Here is an 8,137-nt window from a genome sequence, read left to right as displayed (position 1 = left end):
AAGTGTAGTCACTTAAGACCTTCATAATGATATAAGTTAGTTGATAAAATAAATCAAATTTACATCAATTGTTTTGGAACTACTTAGTGTTACATTTTCTGCCTGTATACTTCCCTCCACTGTTTACGTCGGCTTGTTGCTGACATTCAACTCTTTCTAACTTCCATAGTTTCAAATCAAAAGTCCTGTCATGGTTGACGATTCTTATGGTCAACTCACACCAGTCGACATGAAAGCTGAAGTAAAACATAAACAAGTGGAATCACTCTTGAGTTATTTATGAGTCTAATGCATTGACTTCAAAGATAATTGTTCTATAAATGAAATACATGTTTATGAAACAGAAATTACGAACAGCTCTGTCCAGAGAAAGCTGATCTCCTGGTTTGAAATCAATAGCCTTTCATTCTTTTGATCATAGAAACTGGATCAGGATGCAGTTTAATGACGGTTTTGTGATGCAATGTCTGGTGTTCAAGTGTTCCAACATTCCTCATTCTAACATCCCCCCAGCTTTTATATATTTAAAATGTGGTGGTTCATGGTTTATTGAGCTACAACAAGAAGTATTACTGCTACATTGAACACTGCACAAGACATCTCCATCTCTATTCAGCTCTCTCTGTCTCTCACGATCAGAAGAAACATCAAAACAACTCAATGTTTCAGCTCCTGTTTTTGGATGAAGCCATTCAGCAATCCCTTTCTTCTAAAATATTCCCTCTGAAGCACTTACCCTAATTACAGATCATTTATTCCCAGAACTAATCAGTCCAAGTGTTTTTGTGTCTTCTGAAATAATAACACGAGAGAAGGCTGTTGCGCTAAGTGAGGGTTCAACAGCCCACACTGCTTACTTAATTTGACTGGCGTGTTTCATTTTGTGTGTGCGCGCTTATTTGTGGGGTTCAGTGTATGACCTAATTTTATTTTTGGCTAGAATGTAATTATGAAAAGGAGACTCCTTGTAGGATTCTTTTTATTTCTCTTAATAATTGTTCTGTTCAAATATGGATCGTTTCAGGTGCATGCTGCTTCTTTCACACTGTGCTTGTTGCCTTCTGCCAGTTGTTGATGAGATGCTGCCATGAGCTGGAGGCAAGGGAACTGGTTTGAGATCAAAGTTGTCCAATCAAAAACTGAGATAAAAGAACCATGATACTGTTTATTGTCAAGGTGGAAACAACAGGTTTTTTAAAAGAGTAACAAACAGAGCCTCAGATGTGACAAAACAAATTTGAGTACTAAATTGTGTCCCTGAAATAATGAAATACTAATTTGTGGGTTTGTGAGCTGGGTCACGCTTCAAACACTAAAGTAAAGTTGGAAAGATATTCAGGGATTCGAACTTCCACAATCAATCACATTTCAACGAAACATTGTTGAAACACTTGCCAAATTTTGAATCATCGTAATGTAGACAACAAGCTACAACCTCATATTCATTAAAAAGAGCTGGTGAAACGACGATGGTGAAACGATCGATCTCTACAGTCAGTCGTCTATGAGATCAGAGCACAGGGACTGTGTATTATCATATACAGCACCACCACTGTGACATTTACAGAATAGAAGTTGGCTCTTTTAGATGAAAATGAGGTTCTAGCTTGTCTATATCACTTTGATTCAAAATATATCTGTAGATATGTTTCAACAATGATCGCAGAAGTTCAAACCTGTGTATATCTTCCTAACTTTACTTAGTAATAATTATGATTCCTTGCAAACCACAAATTTGTATTTTGTGCCCACACATTAGATCCCCCCCTCCCCCCCATATCATGTCTGGGGCTTCGTAGAAACTCAATGCCATATGTTGTTTCCTAATTTTTGTTTTATTTCTTATTTTTTTGGTGTATAACAGGAACAAGGCAAGATGTCATTGGTTTGAAAAAAATATTCTCAAGCTTTGCTTATAATATGCCTTAACAAATAAAATCTTAGTAAAAATAATATCCAACATGATACACATGCACATACAATAGTCCAGAGAAAAATAGTGTGCAAATGAATGTCACATTACTGTAGGTCACTGAATTCATTTCTGAAATGGCAATTGGCAAAGTCTCTCAAGGGACTTGTTGTGAGTAGTAGGCCACATTTACCCAGTTACCCTTGCACCCTAGTGTAGATTAAGAAATACATTTACTCACCATCAAGCCATCAACTCGTGCCCATTTGTTCCCCTTAGACAATATGGATTAAACTGTTTTTGTCTGTAGTTAATTTTAACTGGGATGCAGCCAGCTGTGAAAACTGCATCAGAGGACAGGCCAAACGCCTTTTCCTAGAGAACAAACACCCTCCCTCTTATCTTGTCCTTTTGTTTCATGAAACATTTTCCCCCAGGCTCATTAAGAGAAGATCTGGCTCTTTTGCAGACATTTCCCCCGTGATGTGAACTAGAGAACTCACTCATACATACAATTCAAAGTCAGCCTTGATCTGCAGGCCAGCACTGTACAAAAGACATTTGCAAAATTGTTTCAAACTCAAATGTTTCCACCACACTCAAATACTTATGACATATGCAAAGAGTTATTTTCAAAACTTCAATATTTTTGAAGGAGCTGATTTCAGTACATTGAAAACAAGTGGCAACCTGTTGTAATGTCACTCATAGGAAACTGCACTGCCATAGTGAAACCTCCACAATCGTGATTTAGCAGGCACTGCAGTTGGGCTCCTATTGAATGATACCAGCTGTCAATCACATTGGTATCCAGTCATGTTTGCTGGACTTTGTCTATTTTCTCATTAACTCCTTGGAAAATGTTTACTGGAGTTATAAATTAAGTGAGAAGTGAGCTTCCTTTTACAACCACCTGAGTCGACCTCCTAGTGGTTATTCAGTTTATTTTCACTTCCTATTTTAATTTGAGAAGGAAACTGGAAGACTGCATCCATTTTTTTTTTAATATAAAATTATATTTATTGTCAATATACTACCAAAAAAAACCAACGCAATTTCAAGGTCGGACGGCAAGTTCATCAGAGCCGGTACGACTGAGCGTGCTGCCACAAGGGACCAACCTCACCGAACATGTTTTGATGGTGAGAGGAAACTGGAGAGCCATTGATTGTGAAGTCTAATATGAAAGCCATTTAGTACATTTCCGTCCTGAAGACAGACCGACATCTCTACAATGATGGCAGCAGGAGTCGCAGAGCTGCGACACAACATCCGTTGCCACACCTCGGTGCTAAATTGACTCCTGTTTTCTCATCCTCTCACTCCGTCTCTGTCTTCGAATGACCTTGCAGAGAAGACTCTCCTCTTTAACCTCAGATTTGTGGTGCTAGCTCAGCGCTGTCTCTCCCGCACCTTGTCCCCGTTGTTGCTGATCTTATCGCTCAGCCTATCAGAGGGCTAATGACCCCAGCAATCGTTGCTGACCTGTCGCAGGAAGTGCAGCTGCCAAAGAGAAGGAAATAGAGTCCATTAAAAGATTAATGTAAGGAAGTGGACACTGTCCTCCTGGACCTGTGGAGCACTACAGCAGGGAGGGGAATTTGATTTATTGCCACCACCCCACGCTTTACTTGCTGAATAGGCAGAGAAGGATGAGCAGGGTGAAGTGGCTTGCTTCGTCAAGAACAACTCACTGCAGGAGTGTTTAGATTGGAATAAAAATAAAAGGATAATTTTGTAATGACAATGCACGCTTGTAGTTTGTTAATCAATATACATTTAAAATTTAGATTGGGAATGTACTAAATGTTCCCACTTTAGCCTGGTATCAATCAGCATATAAACAGGCCCACACCAAAGCTGACAGGCCATTTAAACTGTTTTTGGAGGATGCACTGTCCTATTCATCATTCAACAAGCTGCAATTAGGCTTATTGTTACTTTTATATTGTATATACATTTCCTAATGTGCTTTTAGTAAAGATATGCTGGCAAAGTATGCCTTGTCCCCAAGTCTCTTTCACAAGGAATTTCAACTTTTTATACAAACAATGACTTCTGCTCTGCATAGGAGATATTGCACTACTGGGAGAGGGGGGACATTATTAGTGCTTTATGCTTTTTAGTGTATGCAGCGAAGGTTTCCATGTTTGCTTATGGGGGATTTATGAAAAACTGCTGCTTTTAGTGTTTAAAATAGTTACTGTGATCCCAAGTCAAAACATTGTAGAGTTTGTCAAAGTTTGTGCAGAAACATGGATTAAACCTGGTGTCACACTTTGTCCATCCTCGGACACATACTGAAGTGTCTCGCTGTATGTTTTATTTTTTATATAAACGTTCAAACGATTTGGATCATTAGTAACAGGCGAAGATCGAAAAGTGGCAGGGTGTCGGATAAAGAGCAGCTGCCAAGATTTATCAGATGATAAGAAGAGATGACAAGGCGACAAATACGGGCTGTAAAAATATTATGTACTGTATGTTCAATATCCATAGACAACATGTATGAGAGGAGGAGAGACGGCGATCAAGTAGCCTTGGCTGATTTTTCTATTTTGCGTCCCTTTCTATTAGTGTACCACTGCAGATCCTTTTTTTTTCTTTCTCCTCTGGTTGAGATGTTTTTGAGGGGGGTTAGAGAGGCTTTTCCGGTTTGGGTAACATTTGGAATTTTGGACTATGATTTGCATTTGATGGCTGACACAGCAGACCAAAATACCAAGCCAAAAAATAAAACGGTTCTGTGGCTGCATCGTCATTATCAGTGAAACCAGCATTTAATTTCCTTCGTCTCTGACATTTCATTAATAATTTCATACATTTCTCAGACATGGCACCTTTTAAAATACAGGCAAAACCAACCTGTTGGGGTTGCACTCCAGTTCTCAGTCATTCAATAAAATATACAAGCAGGGAATCAACAGTTTCTGTATTGAATCACTATAATGTTGCCATCCTTGGTAGATAAAAGCAGGCTCTGTAGGCACTAGGCAGGCATCCAAAATGAGGGTAAATCACTTCCAATCCCTCCACCGTCATCCATCCTCCACCTCCAGTTGATCGTATTCAGGTTAAAAGTTAATTGTACAGAATTCCAGACCTTCCTTTCTTTTAATGACTGCACCACTCATTTTCTCTCTCACTGCTGCAGTAGTTGCAGGTTGTTACAAGAGATAAATGAGAATAGTTTCGCAAACACAGCTTGCCGTAGTCCATGAGTACAGTCTCTCCACACAGTTCATAAGGGGTTTGCACCATTAGCCAGTGGTGACTTTCTATCTGACCGTGATAAACGCCACTGTCAGATGTCAAATTGCAATAAATGGGGTTAAGAAGTAAGCATTCATTATTATAAAACAGCGCTCATCAGAGCATTGACACTAAACCAACCAACATGATAAAGTCATGTCTGTGTGGCCAGATCAGGAAAAAAAATAAATACAGCAGCTTTAACCTCACCACATTATCTTTTTTGCAGTCTCTACATGGGCTACAAAACCCCTAAAAAGCAAGATAAGTGCCTATACGCCTATAACATACAGTAAGAAAAACACAACAGAATTTATTGAGCATTAATATTTCACACGTTCATTCATAGTCAGGTGGAAAGTTTCTTAAGCAACTTGTAAAAACCTAATCGGTTCATCACTGCACATTTTTCATTATATATTACACTAGAGCAACCAAACGACACATGGGTTTAGGAAGAAATGGAAGTGACAGTTTTAAACTGATGCAGAATGACAAAATAATTTCCAGTGTACACTGCTTACGCTCCCTTTATCTGGCCCTAGGGAGTGAGTGTTCACATAATATTCAGATGGAACTAGAGGGGTCAACTCATTACACCAGCCCAGATGTCATTTTCCTTTGTCTTTCATCTCAGACATGCAGACAGATTGCTCAGTCCTTACCTGCGGGGATGAAGTCGCAGTGTGAGGAAAACATACAATGAAATTGGATATTTCTTGCAAGTCAAGATTGTGCTATTTGCTCAAAGAAGAAAAAAAATCTCAACCTGTCTGCAGCTACTGCAGGTCACAGGTTGGACGGTTGCATAAGACTTGGACCTTTATATCTTACATAAGTTCTCACTGTTGTTCACTCAGAGCAACATTTTTCTGTCTTTAAAGCTCTTTTTGTTCCATGTAGCCGCAAGGGAGATTAAAGGCAGGGAGGAGTATCAGACATAATGTGGTTTAAGTTCATAAATTCTGATAACCTCTAAAATGGATCTTGAAAATCAAATCAGAATGACAGATGTTACTCAAGCCTCGGATCAACATACTTGCTTTGGCAGTATGTTGCTTTGGCTGTGATGTAATGTAATATTCTGCCCAAACATGTATTCTGTTGTACAAAGGAATCAAAACACAGAAGCTACCCAACAATGCATGAAGTGGATTAACTTTCTGATTGTTATTTCCATTATTTATCTGACTCAATCACTGAAATCAGTTGTGTGGTCTTTCGTCTGGCATTGAACATGGGGATTGTTTACCATTGATCCCTGTAGTTCATTCAGCGTCCCTTTTTCACGTCCAAAACAACACCACAAAATATGGACAAAGCAAATATTTGGGTCTTGACTCATTATGAAAACCATAGCCAGTGACAGCAAAGTGGGGGCATTCACAGAAATTATTGAGGCATTGGTTAAGGCGGGCACTAATTTTACTGGTCAAAGTTCAATATAATTTAATTTGTATTCTGTTCCCACTGGTCAAATTCCCATTTAATCGTGAGCTTAAATGGGTTTTTGACCTGTGGGAATGTGTTCAATTGGCATTCACTCTCACATCAAATGATTCTCCAATGCACCAGGGTTTCTCTTCAGCTCTGATCAGCATTAGTGGGTAATGCAACATGTTCATTTCTTTAAGTCGTGCTTGATATTTGGCAGTAATGCAAATTCTGGTGCAACAATTCAGCTCCTGGCTGTTAAACACACCTTACTTTTTTCTAAAATGTGAATATTTGTTAATATATCATTTTTGGTTAAGACATTTGAGAACAGCATCCTTTGAGGAACACTGATCAACATTTTCTGGACCAAACAATTGCTCGCTTATGAAAATAGTCCTTAGTTGCAGCCCTACTTACAATTGAGTTTGCTGAAGGGTAAAGTGTGAACAATGGGAGAATCATTATGTTGTTGTTTTGTCATCAAATTGAACCACCACCTCCAAAATTTGCTTCTTTGCAGCTTTAAGTTTCGCATTTGCTACATTTTCAGTCAGGTGACCAGGTTCCAACTCAATAATATAGTCAAGCTTCATTCTCATAATGCAACTCATTAACATCTTTCATTAGACCATGACTGTCTTGTAAATGTTAATATATTTCAAAAACCACATTCCACAATCAAACACAGACCATCTGTGTCATTTTTAAACAATCCTGACATCATTAGAAAAAAAAATACAGATGACATCATTGTTTTTATAGGCTGGACAGCACCGTGAGGGAAAACTAATCACGGTAGAATTGGTGGAGTATCTCTGTAGGTTTTCCAAACATTGATTGTATTACTGTGGCCACAACAACATGGCCAGAGGAAGATCTGTGTTTCAGAACAAAAGGGCAGTCGGAGAAGAAAAGGCAGAGGGGTCAAGGATTCAGTCATTCTGGAGTGTGCTCAAAAACACTAAAATGTTTGGGCTGCAACAGGATTGTTAGGCAAGATCGCTCATGCTCCACTGCCTCATGTTGGTGTGGTGTTTTAGATACAGCATGGGTAATTAAATCGGTGGATACTGTTTTGGAATCGATAAGAGCCCAGTGACATAAATAATTACCACGGAACTGCTCAGTGTGTGCGCATGTTTGTGTGTGGGCACATGTATAGGGAAAAAAACGAGAGGCAGAGAAAAAGAGAGAGAGTGGGTAAGGTAAGAGGAAAGGAGAGGCAGGAAGTGAGGGACTCGGCAGGCAGCACAAATTGCAGGCTAAATTTTTATTATGACAGATGAGATGGGTTATTGCAATGCAGGCAAGGCTCTTTGACTGTAGATGCCATTACAGGACACGGCTGCTTTAAATCTGGGTCACCTATCGACTTAACCTCACATTGGGCATCAGCAGGGCCTTACTGCCGTGTAATTATGCCTGGAATAAATGGGGCATTGGCTTGTGGCACTACACCACATTGTGGCCGCTGGTATATTGAACAGTGTGGAATTCATTTGCTCTCCTCTGTTCTGTCCTAATCCCTCCTCTCAA

Source organism: Microchirus variegatus (assembly GCF_963457635.1).
Source record: "Microchirus variegatus genome assembly, chromosome: 20".
Taxonomy (NCBI): domain Eukaryota; kingdom Metazoa; phylum Chordata; class Actinopteri; order Pleuronectiformes; family Soleidae; genus Microchirus; species Microchirus variegatus.
This window is presented reverse-complemented; position numbering follows the sequence as displayed.